Raw genomic sequence first — 18463 nt, 5'->3', positions numbered from 1 at the left:
ATTATCATGGCCATTATGACCCTGTGCAACCATCCATTTTGCAAAATTAGAGTGAACAGAACACTTTCTAACCACTTCCAAATTTTGAATGGCAAGGTTGCCGTCTTTCCCACACCCTTTTCTTATTAGTTATGGAAACATTACTGCAAGCACTACACCTTCACCCACATTTCACAAGTCTAACTGTAGGGAAAAGGTACATTTAAACGCTGCCTTTGCAGATGCTTACAGACAGATCTGCTCAGCTCCTACCCTCATGTTATTTACCTCTTCCGTTGTCATCCCTTCCCTCTTCACTACCCCGACCAAACCCACCTTTCCCCCATGGGCAGGATCCTAATTCACTGTTAATAATGCTATCTTCATTAGAAATCATTATGCATTTTTTTTATAATGTGCATTTTCAGATGGAAATGGTTCTGCACCTGTCAGCCATATTTTTTTTAATTCATAAAAAAATTATGTTAAAAAATAAGTATTACAAGAGAGAATAAGTATTAGAGAGTGAATATCTGCAGCTGTGGGCTCTTCTATATCTCATAGAGTCACCAGACTTATGTTCTGTTGTCTGTATTTCAATGTGCATGTTGCTCCTCCTTCTCTTCCCCTGAAATGAGGGCATACTCATCTTAAATAGGTTGTGAGAAGACTTTGTTCATTTAATGCCTGCACAACCCGACACATTGAAGAGTTAATCACAGGATTCAGGTATTCTTACCATGCTCTTAGGTATTATTTTAAAAAGTAGTATGTTTTTGGAGCTGTAGGTGGGAATAAAACATTTTTACCAATATTACTCAACTTAAATATCAAGGAATTAAGGACATTTTAATGGTTAAAAATCAAAGATTTGAATAACTCTACACAGCCATAGAAACAGAGAAAGAATAAGGTCTAATGCGTCCTGTTAGGGCGATATCTAAGATTTAGACAACAAAACAAAATGCACAATATAGTAGTTTTTGACCCTGATGCTATTGTTGATGTCCTTTAACAAGCACTTTATCAGTCTAATTTAAATTGTGTTAACTTCTTGAAAATTTTAAAACATTTTTACTGCTATGAAGACTCTACTTAACAAAATTTGTGGCACTTAACAAAGGCACTTGTTTGTTCTAATAACGTTCTAATAATATTTGTAATGAATCTTTAATGGAAGGTATCAAAAGCAGTATTATTTATGCGTATTACTATAACAGAATCAGTTGCATCTGTATTTAGTGTTGCACATAAAGCAAGTTTTACTGACCTTTAGTTTATGTGGTAATTATGTGACGGGTGAATTATGATTTTCTTTTGTTATAGTTTACATCAGCTACATAGAGACACTGAAAACAATGAGAGAGAAGCATGACCTACTTTTCTGCAACTTTCACCATGATAGTTAAAATGTTACATGTTTTGCTACTGTAGTAGACTAATGGTTGTAAAAAGTATTTTATTCTGAAATGCCCTGATAAACTACAGAATATACTTGTGTATAAGCTGAGTTTTTGAGCACAAAAAATGTGCTGAAAAACCTCACCTTGGCTTATACCCGAGTCAATAAAAAAAATAAACTTAATACTCACCCTCTGGCGCCCAGATCCTTGGCGCGGCTCCCGATCCTCGGCGCGGCTCCCGATCCTCGGCGCGGCTCCCGATCCTCGGCGCGGCTCCCGATCCTCGACGCAGCTCCTCTTCTCTCTTATTTTTTCTCTATTTCTTCTCTTTCTTCTCTAGCCGGCAGAGTCGTGTCCATGTGTTATGCTGACCAGCGCACACTATGATGCGCTGGTGTCGCCGCTGATGGCAGGGGGCTGGCTGGCTGTATACTACAAGGGCCTGGCTGGCTGTATACTACAGGGGGGGGTGGCTGGCTGTATACTACATGATGCTGGCTGTATACTACATGGGGCTGACTGGCTGTATACTACAGGGGGCTGGCTGGCTGTATAATACAGGGGGCTGGCTGGCTGTATAATACAGGAGGAAGGCTTGCTGTATACTACATGCTGCTGGCTGTGTACTACATGGGGACTGGCTGTATACTCCCTGGGACTGGCCGGCTGTATCCTACACCCTCGGCTTATACTTGAATCAATAGGTTTTCCAGTTTTTGGTGGTAAAATTAAGGCTCTCGGCTTATAGTTGGGTTGGCTTATACTCGAGTATATACAGTGTTATGTTACACTATATTATTTACCTGCTAGAGAATAGAAATGTTCAGTTACAATTGCAAGTACAATCCTCACTGTATGATGTAGAATTGGGTAAATCTTTGTTCTTGTGCATTAATGGACATTAAGTGCCCATTTCATATATAACATTTAGAAACTTCACTGTAGGTTTCAAGATCTGCAAACAAAAGAATTGCAATAAAGGACACACTAATGGATATGTCAGTCTGTGTAGGCCTGCCTTAATACTTTGTTTTAGAAAAATCTGCTTTTACCATTATTTATATAGAATAGTTCAAGCTGTACAGCCTTGCCTTATGCACAATCATAGTCTGCTTCTAAGTGTCACACCTGGTATTGTCACCTCATTCTGGGTCTTCTTCCGTCACATAAAGATATTTAGAAGAAGAGCGCCTAGTTTTCTGACATGTGTGCTTAAAAACAAAAATAGTACTTGAAACAGACCCTAGATCTATACAAGGATATCCATAGCCTACAAGTAAAATATTGATTTATATTTTCTTATATATTTTGCTTGGTTTTAATAAAGTTTAAATTTTTTTTTCAACATTTAAGGTATGAAACAACATAATAGGTGTGCTAATAAATCAATATGTATACATACAAAATACATAATTTATCAACTTCTGATATACGCCAACATTTGTAAAATTTTTGTAAAATTTTATAAAGAATTGTCTCAAATCCAATACAGACATTAACACTTCATATGGCACATTTATCGAGCAGTGAAAGCCTCTGTGATAAATCTGATATGCAAAAAACTCATAAGACAATCTGAAAAACTAGTGCATGAAGCCCGCTTTATGATAAATCCTACCCACTATTTTTCTACTCTAAGCTTATCCATTTGTTATCTAGTTTTCTACCATCCTGATTCTTATAGCAAAGTTATTTCTTTTAAGCCATATTAGCTCACCATGCTATCTGTCTAAATTGATAATTATTATAGAAATACAGTGCAGTAACAATGTAAGTAAACTGAAGTAAGAATGTATTTTCAGCAAGTATTAATAAATAGCGTAATATATGTAAAATAAATGATATACTTTAAAAGTATACAGCCCTTGGCGATACATGTGGGGCTCTTGCTAGCCCTTTTGGCTATAGGTATAAAAGCTTTATTCTAGTCTTCTTTGAAGCCATAACTGTTCTTTGTACATATATCTCTTGTAGATATAGGGCTTGCCTATCATTTATTTTCTTACATGATTATTCTTACTTATTAATGTATCCATTTGTATTTATCCACGGTTATTGTTAATAGATGCTCATTTATATTATTAACCATTGAGTGTTATAAATTATTTCATCTTTATATAAGCATGGCACAAAAAACACATGATCATGTGTCCACAAAAAGGGTGAAGAAATCAGGTGATTCCTTTCTGAGGCTAGCTGAGTTTATTTGATGGTAAGCTTTTGAGAATACTAGTTATCTTCAGATATGATGTTATATTATGAGAGCTCTGGCTCTTATCTGCTTATGGACTGCAAGTCATATATTGGAGTCATATTAAGACCACTTTGTAATGCATTAAGTATTCTTTCCCTCTGTGCCTTGAAATGTCCCATTACAATTGTGATCCGTAAATCTTTAATAGTGTGGTCCTCTCTGAAGAAATGTGTGGCCAGTGGGAGCTCTTTGCTTCTGTTATTAATATCGGATTGATTCAAGTGTATGTGCTTATCAAGTCACTGACCTGTTTTCCCCACATAAAGACATACACGGTTGACAAATAGAAAGGTATGCCACATTGGAAAACCTGCAGGAAAATGCCCCCTTATGTACCTGCTGTGATAGTGGTGCAGGTAAATGGTCACTAATATGAAATTGCAAATATGTTTTGCACCTGTTTTGCAGAGAGTGTCAGGTGCCATTTTCTGGTGGGGACATCAGGGCCCTCTGGACAACTAGTTGATTCAAGTTTGGTAGGTACTGTAAGGAAAGGAGAGGGGTACTGGGAATACTTCTTTTATTCGTTTATCTTCATGAAAGATAGGCTGGAGTTCACTAGCAATATGACAAAGAATCTCCAATTGTAGGCTGTGTGTGACAACGAGGGGGAATTGGGCCTCCTGTTCACTTCATATGTGAGTGAGCTGTCTATGCTGATGGCTGCTTTGCTTTGCTGATTTGGTACCTTTTGGTCAGTAGCCCAACTGGAGAAATTTAGTCCTTAGCTGTAGGAGGTGTTTTTCCACATCTGTCTGAGCACAGCACTGGGATTCAAAGTTTTAAAAACATGCTGCCTACTTTAGGAACAAGAAGTTGGTCTTGTAGTGCAGCACAAGAAAAATGATATCTACTGTAATAAGCAATTACAATATTTAAAAATTACAATATGTAAAATCCACTTTATATATTTTAATACATTTTTATGTATGTAAAAGTTAACTAATTAATTTTTTTCCCCTATATCGGCTTCTAGAAATTAAAATAAACATTTAGACTAAAAATCTAAAAGTCAGCACAGTGTAATAAGCAGGGCCAAATTAAGGTTGATGTGGGCCCCCGAGGCGCAAAATCTGATGGGGGCCCCCATTGAATGTAGTCCAGGCAGGGAACAGCAATTGCTATATACTGTTCCCCAGCAATAACTATATACAGCCTCCCCAGTAATCATTATATACAGATCCCCCAGCAATCACTAAAACAGCTCCCCCAGCAATCACTATATACAGCCCCCCACCAATCACTAAATACAATCCCCAGCAATCGCTATATACAACCCACCAGCAATCACTATTTATAGCCCCCAGCAATCACTACATACAACCCCCAGCAATCACTATATACAACCCCCAGCAATCATTATATACAGCCCCCAGCAATCACTGTATACATCCCCCAGTAATCACTATGTACAGCTCCCCAGTAATCACTATGTACAGCTCCCACAGAAATAAGCACAGTGTCAGATTAAGGTTGGTGTGGGCCCCTGGGTGCAAAATCTGGTGGGGGCCCCCATTGAATGTAGTCCAGACATGGAACAGCAATTGCTATATACTGTTCCCCAGCAATAGCTATATATAGCCTCCCCGGTAATCACTATGTACAGCTCCACCAGCAATGGCTATATACAGCCCCCCCAGCAATCACTGTATACAGCCCCCAGTAATCACTATATACAGTCCCCCAGTAATCACTGTATACAGCTCCCCCAGCAACCACTATTTACAGCTCTCCCAGCAACCACTATATACAGCTCCCCCAGCAATCACTATATATAGCTCCCCAGCAATCACTGTATACAGTTCCCCCAGCAACCAATATATACAGCTCCCCCAGCAGTCACTGTATACAGCTCCTAGTAATCACTATGTAAAGCCCCCCAGCAATAACTATATACAGTCCCACAGCATTAACTATATACAGCCTCCCTATAATAACTATATATATCCTCCCTATAATAACTATATACAGCCTCCCTATAACTATATACAGTCCCCTATAAAAACTATATACACCCTCTTTAACTATATACAGTCTCTTATAACTATATACACCCTCCGTATAAAACCTATATAATAACCCTATAATAACTTTATACAGCCCATATATAATAACTATACACAGCCCCCCTATAATAACTATATAAAGTTCCCCTATAATAACTACATACACCCCCTGTAATAACTATATACAGTCCCCTTACAATAACTATATATATCCCCTGTAATCACTATATACAGCCCCCTATAATAAGTATATAAAGCCGCCTCCCTATAATAAAAAACTTTATGAAGAATCCTATTATAGCTATATACATCCCCCCCATAATAAATATATACAGTCCTAGGTAAAATAATAAAATTGTATTCACCTTCCATCGTTCCCCCGATGCGCGTGGACCTCATCTTCCCTTCGATCGTAGTGTCAGGATTCTATTGGATATAAACAAAGATCGCGGCGCCCTGCTACAGGCAGCACCGTGACATCGCGGTGTGGTGATGTCACAGGCTGCACCGCCTGTCATCTTTGTTTACATCCGATCGTCTAAGGCAGGGCAATTAACTTATTGTTCCCTCGCATTGCCATAGATGTGAAGTCTGGGCACATCGGCGGGATTCGGCCTGGGAAGCCTGGGCTTAAATACACTTGTGCACATTTACTAAGTGTCTGCACACCGCATTTCCGACAATTTTCCCAATTATTTCTGATTTTCACCGCATTTAACAGGGGTTTTTGGTGCATGCGATCCGATCAGATTTTGGCGTAATCACGCTGACTTTCATGCAACACAAATCGGGGGCGTGGCCGTCAGATAACCTGACTGATTCGGACTAAGCACGGGATTTAAAATTCAAATTGTGTTGCAAGACATTCACTCACATCGGGAAGAAAAACATGAAATCCGGCGGACCTGAGCAGGAAAGCGACACATGCAGGATATCGGTCGCACGATCTTAGTGAATAGCGCCGGACTTTATCCTCATCGGACAATGTACCTCGCAGATCGCAACAGGACCAGGTAAGTAAATGTGCCCCACATGCACAGTGCATTGAGTCTTTGAACTACACCTCCCAAGGTTACTTCGCTTTGACTAAACCTTTATTAAATATAAAAATCGAACCATGCAATTTTGATTACCCAATAAATACATGCCGAAGAGGAAAAATCAATTAAAACATTCAGGCAGGTTTGAATATGAACTTCTTGAGTATGAACTCGGTTCAATTCATAGTTAAAGTTGAGGTTTATTAGATACATGGAAATGTTTTGGTGGGTTATTGCTTTCTGAAGCAAAAGGCTTTGCTTCAGAAAAATGTAACCTACTGAAACATTTACCTATCACCTTTAACTAGAATTTGAACCCAGTTCAATAAATAAATGCACCACCCTTATGGAATTGAAGAAGGGCCTCCTCACCTGCAGTCCATAATATCATCTGTCATAAAAAAAACTGTGACACTGTAGGTACAGGTCCTTTCCAAATGCAAAGTAGTTGTGAGGGAGCACAAATTGTTCTGTAACAAGTTCTGTTGGTAAAGTTGTGTTTACCAACATAGGAAAATGATATCCAGAACTTGACAAGGTAGATATCTGTTAAACTTTAGTTTTTTTTATTGAGATCATTAAAACATGCATACAGCAATGGGGAAAGAACACATGTAGTATAAAATGCTTGTGTTTTGGCATAAGAGCCTGTGTACTTGTCCCATTGCTGTATGCAATTAACTCAATAAAGAAACAAAGTTTTAACACGGCTATAGCTTGTCAAGTGCTAGATATCCTTTTCCTATGTTGGTAAATCTTGCCCTCACACTGATCCTGTGGCATTTCCTAGGCAAGGGCAGGTGTGAATAAGTCTAATGGCGAGCTGTATTGTTTCTGTTATAAACTGTTGTGCTAGGTAGGTTGTATTTCTATCCGACTCCTGCTGCTATTCCATCTTTGTGGGGAATGTTTGTGTACAAAGATTCTGTCATGAAAACACGAAAAGCCCTCGTGATCGGAGAAGACAGGCACTGAGCGATATTTCTTGAGTTTTATTCCAGTAAAGCAACAAGTCACACATCAGCCATGTCCTATGGTAGAGCGCCACAGCTTGCTCTCCAGAGCAAAGGTTTATCAACAACCCCTTCTAAACAAGTTTTTTTTTAAAAAAGTCCCAGACCCAAAATCTACCCCCACCTCCTCTGCTATCTGGTTATCACCTAGTAGGGGGGTGGGAGTTTATTACACTAGTACAGCAAACCCCCACTGGATCGGTGGAATGACCAAGACTACTGAAGGAATGTAGAACATTCCAGGACTACAAACTTCCAGAGGTCAATGTTACACACATGATTATATACAAATACACATGAAACCCACTACAAAACACCATATAGAGATACATATCAAGAATACGCCACAGTCTACCGTGACAGATTCCACATCCATGGTGGCCAGGATGGTAAAATTAGGTAATTGGCCTATAGCTTTGAGTTTATTTAAAAGGTCAATGGTGTTCTAGTAGTTTTACCTTGTGCTAGATGTCAATTGGAAACTCCCTGGTCTCGTCAATCAGTTGTTTTTGTAACTAGTTTCAGCATTAAATGGGGTTGGACAGCTGTTTTCTTCCTGGACATAGAGGTGTTGATCATGACTATTTTATCCCCTTTGTCAGAAGGTTTATTGTTAATTCTGGGTATACTTTCAATGATCTAGTAGCTCTTTGTTAGCAGGGTTAGGTTATGCACTTGGTTCTATCTTTTCCTAAGATTTTCAGTTTTCCCTTTTTGTCCGAAGCAGTCTATATATTTAATCAGTGTTGTGTTGGTTCCAGGTTGTAGGATCCTGTCATCTTGTCAGACGAGTATTGAAAATGGAAATCCAGTGGGCCTTATTTTTCTGAAGAAATCCTCCATGTTATTGCAGAGTTTATTATTGTTCACAGATCTTTTGGGCAAAAAGACAGAGAGAGAACTGACATTTCAGGTTTGTTAGGCTTATAAGACGAAAGGTTCACAACACAGCTCTGATGAGCTGGTGTTGATCATCATATCCTGAAGTTTATGGTAATAGAGTAAAATTGGAATTTTCCCTTCATCTCCTTCATTTTCCAGTAGTGTCTTCAGGGCATATATTTCCTCCTGTGTTATGCTCTTGTTGTTATATAAAGTCATAATCATATGGTTGAGTAGTTTTTCAGATGACAGTATGCATAGCTGTTCTACAAATCAGCTGTTCTAAGTGTGCAGTGTGGGTTAACGTAGTGCGAAGCCTCTCCATTCTTGTGCCCTAATTATGATACTTCACTTGTGATTAAAGCCTAATTTGCATAAAACAAAGTGAAGTTTCACGCACAACATCATGTCTGACAAAGGAAGATAACTAGTATTCTCGAGAGCTCAACATCAGTGATGAGTGGACCCGTACTGCAAAGGTTGGGTCTGTGCCAAATTTGGTGAGTTCGGCACCTGGAAACTGAACAAGTGGTGCTGTCAGGGATCCAGGTCCATGTTCAGGAAAATGTGCCAAGCTTTCAATTAAAAAACTTTCAGCCTCTCAGCAACCACAGGCATGTTTTCCTTAGGCATGTCTGTGCTTGGCCAGACTAGACATGTGACTCTGCAGTATAATCTATATAAAGTAATATGTAGATCATAAAGAAGCTGTTGTCAATGAATACCGCACACATACATGAATCATACTGGTTCTGTTGTTAGTGAATAGCATCCAGTAATACGTAGATCAGTGAATAGTGTGCAATAATATGTAGATGATACAGGTGCTGTTGTCGGTGAATACCATGGACTAAAATGTAGATTATAAAGATTGAGACGTCAGTAATATTTAGATTATAAAGGGACTGTTGTTGATAAATAGCATCCATTAAAACATATATCATAAATGTGCTGTTTTCAATGAATAGTGCACAGTAATAAGAAGATCATAAAACTTCACTTGGGATTGAATAGTGGCTAGTAATACGTAGCTCATAAATGTGCTTTTGTCATTGAATAGTGTGCACTAATCCATAGGTCATGTAGATGCTGATCTCAGTGAATAGCATCCACTAATGCAAAGATCCTAAAAGATATGTTGTCTGGGAAAAAGCACTCAGTAAAACAAAGATTTTGAAGTTGCCTTTGGCTATGAATAGCGCGCATTCATACAGAGATCATAAAAGTTCACTTTTCAGTAAATAATGGGCTATAACACAAAGGATCATACAGGTTGTCAGCATAAAAGGCACACTAATACGGTGCTTTTGTCAGTACATGTCTCCAAGAAAACCTAAATCATAATGATTCTGTTGTAATTGAATAATACACATTAATATGTAGATCATAAAGGTGCTGTTGTCAGTCAAAAACAGACAGTAATCCATAGATCATAAAGCTGTTGTCAATGAATAGTTCACACTATAACATAGATCATAAAGATGCTTTTGTCAGTGAATAGTGTCCACTAATATGAAGATCATAAAAGTTTTTTGTCAGTGAAAAGCGGACAAAATTACATTGATAATAAAAGTACTCTTCTCACTGAATATCGTCCAGTAATACATAGATCATAATGGGGCTGTTGTTGGTGAATAATGCACACTAATACATTAATCATAAAGGTACTGTTGTCAGTGAATACTATCCTGTAATATGCAGATAATAAAGGTGATGTTAGTACATAGTGTGCATTATTACATAGATCATAAGGGTGCTGTTGTCAGTGAATAACATACATTGATACGTAGATAATAAACTGGTAGGACCCCATATGGAATATTGTGTACAGTTTTGGGCACCAGTGTATAAAAAGGACATAACAGAACTGGAACGGGTGCAAAGGAGAGTAACCAAGATTTTTAGGGGAATGGGGGGACTAGAATACAATGACAGATTACAAAATTTGGGATTATTCAGTTTAGAAAAAAGACTGTTTAGGGGAGTCCTCATTGCAATGTACAAATACCTGAATGGGCAGTACAGAAATCTCTACAAATATCTTTGTATATCTAGAGAAGAGGTGGTTCTACCATCACTATAGACAGGGATTCTTTACTGTAAGAGCAGTAAGACCATCAAACTCTCTGCCTCTCTGCCCCATAAATATTACATGTTATGGGGAAAAAACATTTGTTTAATTCTTTAAGGTTGGACTTGATGGACTTGTATCTTTTTCCAACCTTATATACTATGAATACATAGATTTTAAAGGTGTTGTTGTCAAAGATTAGTGTACATTAACACATAGATCATATAGCTTTCTGTTTACAGTGAATAGTACAAACTATTATATAGGTGCTGTTGTCATTAGATAGTGTTGAGTAATATATAGATCATAAAATTGCGAGGGGATTGGCAATTGAATATTAGCGTGCACCAATACGTACATCGTAAAGGCACTTTTCTCATTGAATGGCAAGCACCAATACATAGATCATAAAGGAGCTGTTGTCAGTGAATAGCGTCCAGTAATGCCTTGATTGTAAAAGTGTTGCTTTCAATGAATATTGTCCTGTAATACTTGTATCATAAAGATTCTGTCACAATATGGATTGGTACTGCAGGTCTTTTAAAATGAGGAAAGCAGTCATTAAGAGACAGCGATGTTACCATTGTGCAGCTGCAGGTAGAGGACAAGTTCTGTCTCTTACTGCTCCAAGTTCCTGTGATCCTGTAGGCACCAGGGTGTACAGCGTGTACTGGTGGGCCCCAATAGGCTGCACAAAATGAGGAATTTGTCAATTACATGGCACACAATTCTTTCTGTGCCTTATCTTCAACACCTTCATCCTCAGTTGGAAGTGAAGTGTTCTCTACCTGACCACCCTTCAAAGTAGCAAAGCCGCTTCATCCACAAGTCATGGAGCAGTCAGTCATTCTGTACAATGATCCTCCAAGCAAGGATTCTGTAACCTATCACCGGGCCAGTAGCAGAGATAGAGTTCAAGGATTCCTCTATATTGGACCAGGTCAGGAATTCCAAAATTGGTAACAGGTCTGAGAAAGCACATGCTGCACAAAATGGCCTGTTGTTCTCTGGGGTTCTAAGGACCGACTTTATAGGGTTATAGAAAGTCCTGGAATCAGCAGGTAATATTGTTTCACACAATGCACACAACACATCCTGTATGCAAGCTCACCATGAAAGACAATTTTTTAACAAAAAGCATATGCCAGCACATTTAATTTAATAGAAATCATGCTATAACTGACAGAAGGATAAATATAACCACATATATACCAAGAGATTCTTAAATACACCTACCAGGATGATGAAATGAGAGTGGACTTTAAAGCAAGACACTAACAATAAACTTGTACCCTGATAATCTAAGCACATTGTCAGCACACAAGATCTCATAGCACAGATGAATTGTGTAGTTTCTGCTTAAAGAGTCCCTGCCCACACTCTGGATTATTTTACCTTTTTATACCTAGGCCTGTGACCAGGACAAGGGGGCATCCTCTGCGTCTAGAGGAGAGGCGATTTTACCATCAACATAGACAAAGGTTGTTTACTGTAAGAGCAGTGAGACTATGGAACTCTCTGCCGCAGGAGGCTGTTATGGCGGACTCTATGTACATGTTCAAGAGAGGCCTGGATGCCTTTCTGGAGAGAAAAAATATCACGCGTTATGGGGGATAAAACATTTATTTAATTCTTAAAGGTTGGACTTGATGGACTTGTGTCTTTTTCCAGCCTTATATACTATGATACTATGATGCTAACCATCACTGAGTGAAAGGAGCTAAAACAGGAATAAAACTGAGTAAAATTGTAAAGTAAGAGTTTAAAAAATATCTTTATTGTGTAAACATCACTAGGGCATTAACGTTTGAGAATGTTCTTTCATGGGCAAACCCCTTTAATCTGTTGCCTACACCTTTCTAGGATAACACACTCTGGACATAGCACATCTGTTGTAATCAGGAACTGGTTGATTTGGTCTCAATCTTTAAAGGGGTATTCACACAAAGATAAGTGTCCTTAAATATACTTAGGATCACAAAATAAGATATTCTCTAAGTCACTGTTATTTACAAAAAAAACCCAGAATTTCACAGATATAATTCAAACCTGTATATTAGTCCTGTTGTTTACAATTTGGTTGCCCCTGGATCCAACTGTAAATCTTGTCTCTTGTCTGCTGCAATGCTGTCTGTCTCCTGCCCCTTACTTCTGCTTTACAGACCAGCCCAAACCCATCCCCAGTACAATCGCCTAAAACATATAATACAATCAATCACAAAAACACAACAGAAGAACAACTTGACCTCCAAATCAACCAAAGATAAAGGGGCTATATCTAAAACTACTGAATCTAAGTCTAAATTAAAGGGGGAATTGGGAGGAGAGGAGGCTTCAATAAATTCCCTTATGGATGCATCACAATTGAGATGTGGACAAAATGGGGATAATAACCGGGCAATTGCCCTGACAATAATTGGCTACTTAGCCCCTTAAGGACTTGGCCTTTTTTATTTTTTTCACTTCCATTTTTCACTCACCACCTTCAAAACTCTATAACTTTTTTATTTTTCCACATAAAGAGCTATGTAATGGCTTGTTTTCTGCGTAACAAATTGCACTTCATAATGACAGTATTTAATATTCCATGTCGTGTACTGGGAAGCAGGAAAAAAATTCCAAATGAAGTGAAAATGGTGAAAAACACATTTGCGACGTTTTCTTGTGGCCTTGGATTTTACAGCTTTCACTGTGCGCCCCAAATGACAGGTCTACTTTATTCTTTGGGTCAGTACGATTACGGGGATAACAAATTTGTATAGGTTTTATAATGTTTTCATACATTTACAAAAATTAAAACCTCCTGTACAAATTTTTTTTTTGGATTTTGTCATCTTCTGACTTTTTCATACTTTGGTGTACGGAGCTTTGGGTGGTGGCATTTTTTGCGACTTTAGATGGCGTTTTCAATGCTATAAATTTAGGACTGTACAACCTTTTGATCACTTTTTATACATTTTTTTATATTTTTCAAAATGGCAAAAAAGTGCAATTTTCGACTTTGGGCACTATTTTCCGTTACGGGGTTAAACGCAGTGAAAAACTGTTATTATATTTTGATAGATAGGGCATTTTCAGACGGGGCGATACCTAATGTGTTTATGATTTTACTGCTTATTAATATTTATATCAGTTGTAGGGAAAGGGGGGTGATTTGAATTTTTAGGGGTTTTTATTATAATTTTTTTTTAAAACACTTTTTTTTATTTTTACTTCTACTATTTTTCAGACTCCCTAGGGTACTTTAACCCTAAGTTGTCTGATCGATCCTATCATATACTGTATGGCAGTATATGGGGATTTTCCTCCTTATTCATTCAATTAGCACATTGTAATGAATGGGTTAAAACAAGACCGCCGCGGGCCTTCGTGAGACCTGAAGCTGTAATGGTAACGGATCGCCGCTCCCCGTGACGTCATCAGGGAGCGACGATCCACGGCAAGATGGCGGCGCCCATGCGATCGACATGAAAACACTCGCGGGTATAACCGGTAAGCCTTTGCTGCAATATGCAGCAAAGACTTACTGGCCCGCGAGCCCTCTCCATGCACCGGGACCCGGCACGCGCCGCCGGGAAGGGGTTAAAATATTAACATAAGATGAAAAAAAAAAAGCTAATAATTGAAAAAAAAAGTAGTTAAAGATAAATTATGTTAATGCTACTGTGCTATAAGACAGTATGGGTGGCGATGAGTAGTGATTACTGTCCAGTAATGTTTGTGGGAGAAGGGGCAGCAAGAAATTATAAATAAATGGCTTTTTCAAGGCAGTGTGAATTACTGTGTGTTTATTCACACACCTTCTCATAGAGCAGTGACAGTAAACTGCGGCTGTATACTTGTTCACTTTACACTCAGAGTTGAGAACTGCAAGTGTGTGAAGGAAGCTGCAAATAAGGGACAGCGATGTGGTCATGGTGCTGCTGTTGGTGTTGATGCAAGGAAAGGACATGTTATATCCATGCCTACTAAAACTTTCTCTGGTGTAAGAAGGCACCAGTGCAGGATATCTACCATAGTGCGAATGCAACCAAAGTTCCAACTTCGGCGCCTTTCTGCAATGTGGAGACTAACAAGGAGGGCTATTTATGATGTCCTAAACCACACATGGATAAAAGGAAATGATAGTTCAGAGGAAGAGATGGTGGTCACAAAACCCCAGGTAGACAGCAGAAGATGCAGAAGGGTGAAAAGCTGCTTTGGGTAGCCTATAACTAAGGTGTCGCCTCCTACTACCTACCATACCCAGAGACTGAGCATACAAGTGCTGGCTTAAAGAATCTACATGGCTTGGAAACCTGCAGAAGACAACACAAGTGTGACCAGGCACCTGCAAACAAAACATGAGCTGCTGTAGATGATACACCAAAAAAAAAAAAACCAAGTTTACTTCTTCTGCTTCAGTTGTCTCAGCCTCTTCCACGACCTTTTGAATAATAAGGTCACCTGTCACCCCACAAAGGGAGGATGTGACACTACCACCATTTAACATGCCTCTGCAGGGTCTTTCCCCCCACGATCGCCCCCTGGGGTCCGATCAGGGCCCCAGAGATGTCTGAAAGCAGTGCCATTAAGATGGCATCAGTGCATAGGCTGACACTGCTAATATCCTGCAATACATCAGTATTGCAGAGTATTATCCTTAACAAGCAATCAAATGATTGCTTGTTCATGTCCCATGGTGGAACTAGTAAAAAAGTAAAAAAAAAGGTTATTCAATAACAAAATAAAGTAATAAATCAATAAAAATGCCCATAATCCTAACATATAAAGAGACATATAACGCTAAGCAAAAGTCTAAATCATAACACAAACCCTACATATATGGTATCACCGCGTCCGTAAAAATCCGTAGAATAAAATTTAATAATTATTGAACTTGTACGATGAACGCCGTAAAAAAAAACGTTAAAAACCCGCCCAAAATTATGATTTTTACCTATTGAATCCCACAAAAAATGCAATAAAATCTGATCAACAAAACATATGTACTCCAGAATGATACTGTTGCAAAGTACAACATGTTCCACTAAAAACATCAACCAGCTCTGTAGCCAAAAACGTTACAATGTTAAAAGACATTGTAACTTGAAAGACGGCGATGCAAAAATGACAGATTTTTTCCCCACATTAGGATTTTATTTGGCAAATTTAGTAAAACATAAGAAAAAATATTCAAATCTGGTATCCCAGTTATCGCTTTGACCAATAGAATAAAGATAACATGATTATTAGGCTATACGATGAATATGAAAAAAAAATAAATAAATAATCCAGTACAGAATTGATGCTTTTCTACTCCTGACCTCAAAAAAGTTCCTAAATTTTCAACAATAGGGGATACCAACCCCAAAATGGTAACACTGGAAAAGGCATCTCATCCCGCAAAAAAAAAAAATGCCATCACATGGCCCCAATAATGAAAAAGCAAAAATTTTCTAGCCTGCAAAATGGGCCCATGAGGAAATTAAAATCCTGGCAGCTGCAGGGCGCTCCTACCCTTTTGCGCCTCGCTGTGCCCCCATAAAACAAGTCACGGCCACATATGGGGGGTCTCTGTAATCGGGAGAAATTGCATCACAAATTTTATGGTGGGTTTTCACTTTTTATCTTTTGGAAGTGTGTAAATTTTAGGGCTAAAGTGAACATATAACCGACAAAATTTGACCATTCTAAATTTCACCTCTATTTTAATTCAATTACTATGAAGATCTCAAGGGGTTAACAATCTTCCTAAAAACTGTTTCTGATAGCTTGAGGGGTGCAGATTTGCAAATGGGTTGGTTATATAGGGTGGTTTTAATGCTAAATATGTAAAACTTCATTCAAAACCATATTTATCCCCAAAATAGTAAATTCTGAAAATACGGAAAATCGATAATCTATTTGTAAACCGTGTGACATCAAAATAAATTATCCAGACATTTCAAAAATGATGAAAATGTAAAGTAGACATGGGAAATGTTAATCAGCAACTTATTTAGGTGGTAAATCTGCCTGAAAACGCAATGATTTCGAAAATGGCTAATTTTTCAAAAAATTCATAATTTATTTTTGTAAATAAACTTATCAGCCAAAATTCAAAACTTATAACCATATAAAGCGACGCAGGTCAGAATCCCAAAAATGGGACTGAGCCTTAAACTACAAAATGGCTGCATTCTTAAGGAGTTAAAAAACTACCATTGCAGATGGTGAAAACAAAGATCTTTAAGATGTGTTATAGCGGACGCTGTCCCACAATACAGCAATCTCAGCTGTCATTACTTTTTATGCAGGTCAACCCTGCACTGCGCCAACAGGCTTTGGAGGATATCAGGTGTGCACTGCACAATTCCATCAGTCCCAAGGTGCACATCACAATTGACATGTGAACAAGTAAGCTTGGGCAGGGACATTGCATCTCTTTCAGTGTTTATTGGTGTAATGTAGTATCAGCATATTCTTCCACAACGTAGGATTGCCTTTGCCTCCTACTTTGCTTACTCCTCTGCTGCCTCCATTTTCAGTCATTTTTTGCACCTGCACCCAGGAGCGGACTGGTCATAAGGAGAAATCCCGGTGGGCTCGCTTTGGGCCAGTCCGCGGCCGGTCTGGGACTGGTGGGGCCTATGGAAAAATAAAAACACATGAAACTCACCTCTCCGATGCCCAGACGCTGCTCCCCTTCTTGATTCAGTCCGGTCGCGGTGATAGCTCTGTACGGACCGGCGTCGCACAGACCATGATGTCAGCCGCTTGCCGACGTCATGGTCTGTGCAACGCCGGCCCGTACGGAGTTGTCACCGCGGCTGGACTGAATCAAGAAGGGGAGCAGCGTCGGGGCATCGGAGAGGTGAGTTTCATGTGTTTTTATTTTTATGTACTGTGCTGGCGCTGTACACTGGGGCAGGGGCGTTATACCGGGGGCAGGGTCAGTCTGGCTGTATACTGGGACTATGGGCTGGCAGGCTGTATACTGGGGCAGGGGCTGTATACTGGGGCAAGGGCTGTTTACCGGGGGCAGGGTCAGTCTGGCTGTATACTGGGGCTATGGGTTGGCCGGCTGTATACTGGGGCAGGGGCTGTACACTGGGGTAGGGGCTGTACACTGGGGCAGGGGCTGTATACCGGGGGCAGGGTCAGTCTGGCTGTATACTGGGGCTATGAGCTGGCAGGCTGTATACTGGGGCAGGGGCTGTACACTGGGGCAGGGGCTGTACACTGGGGCAGGGGCTGTATACTGGGGCAGGGGCTGTACATTGGGGCTATGGGCTGGCATGCTGTATACTGGGGCAGGGGCTGTACACTGGGGCAGGGTCTGTATACTGGGGCTATGGGCTGGAAGGCTGTATACTGGGGCAGGGGCTGTACACTGGGGCAGGGGCTGTACACTGGGGCAGGGGCTGTCTGGCTTTATACTGGGGATATGGGCTGGCAGGCTGTATACTGGGGATATGGGCAGTCTGGCTGTATACTGGGCGGACTGAATATACTAGGAGGACTGGCTAGCTGTATACTGGGGGGCTGGCTATATATATATATATATATATATATATATATATATAGATATTACAGTGGGCTGGATGTATACTGGGGTGGCACACTGACTGTATACCGGGGGGTTGGCTGGCTATATACTGGAGGGGTTGCTGGCTACTAGTAATAGTAGCTATATTCCTGTACAAGGGGCAGTATTATAGTAGTTATATTCTGGTACATATGGGGCAGTATTATAGTAGATATTTTCTTGTACATAGGGGGCAGTATTAGAGTAGTTATATTCTTGTACATAGGGGGCAGTATTATAGTAGTTATATTCTTGTACATAGGGGA

The 18463-nt window shown here is 39.5% G+C and overlaps 1 protein-coding gene across 1 annotated transcript in view; it reads left to right on the top strand.

Moving 5' to 3' along the window:
* The first annotated feature begins 643 nt into the window (after positions 1-643).
* The window catches only part of ZAP70 (zeta chain of T cell receptor associated protein kinase 70), a 156367-nt gene continuing 138547 nt past the window's right edge, over positions 644-18463 (top strand). Inside the window, exon 1 of the mRNA XM_072113891.1 lies at positions 644-708. The gene's annotated coding sequence lies outside the window, so the exon portion shown is untranslated. The remainder of the gene's footprint in view (positions 709-18463) is intronic.

Source organism: Engystomops pustulosus, chromosome 1, assembly GCF_040894005.1.
Source record: "Engystomops pustulosus chromosome 1, aEngPut4.maternal, whole genome shotgun sequence".
Classification (NCBI taxonomy): Eukaryota; Metazoa; Chordata; class Amphibia; order Anura; family Leptodactylidae; genus Engystomops; species Engystomops pustulosus.
Note: the sequence above shows the minus strand (reverse complement) of the source record. Positions and strands in the feature narration are given on the sequence as shown.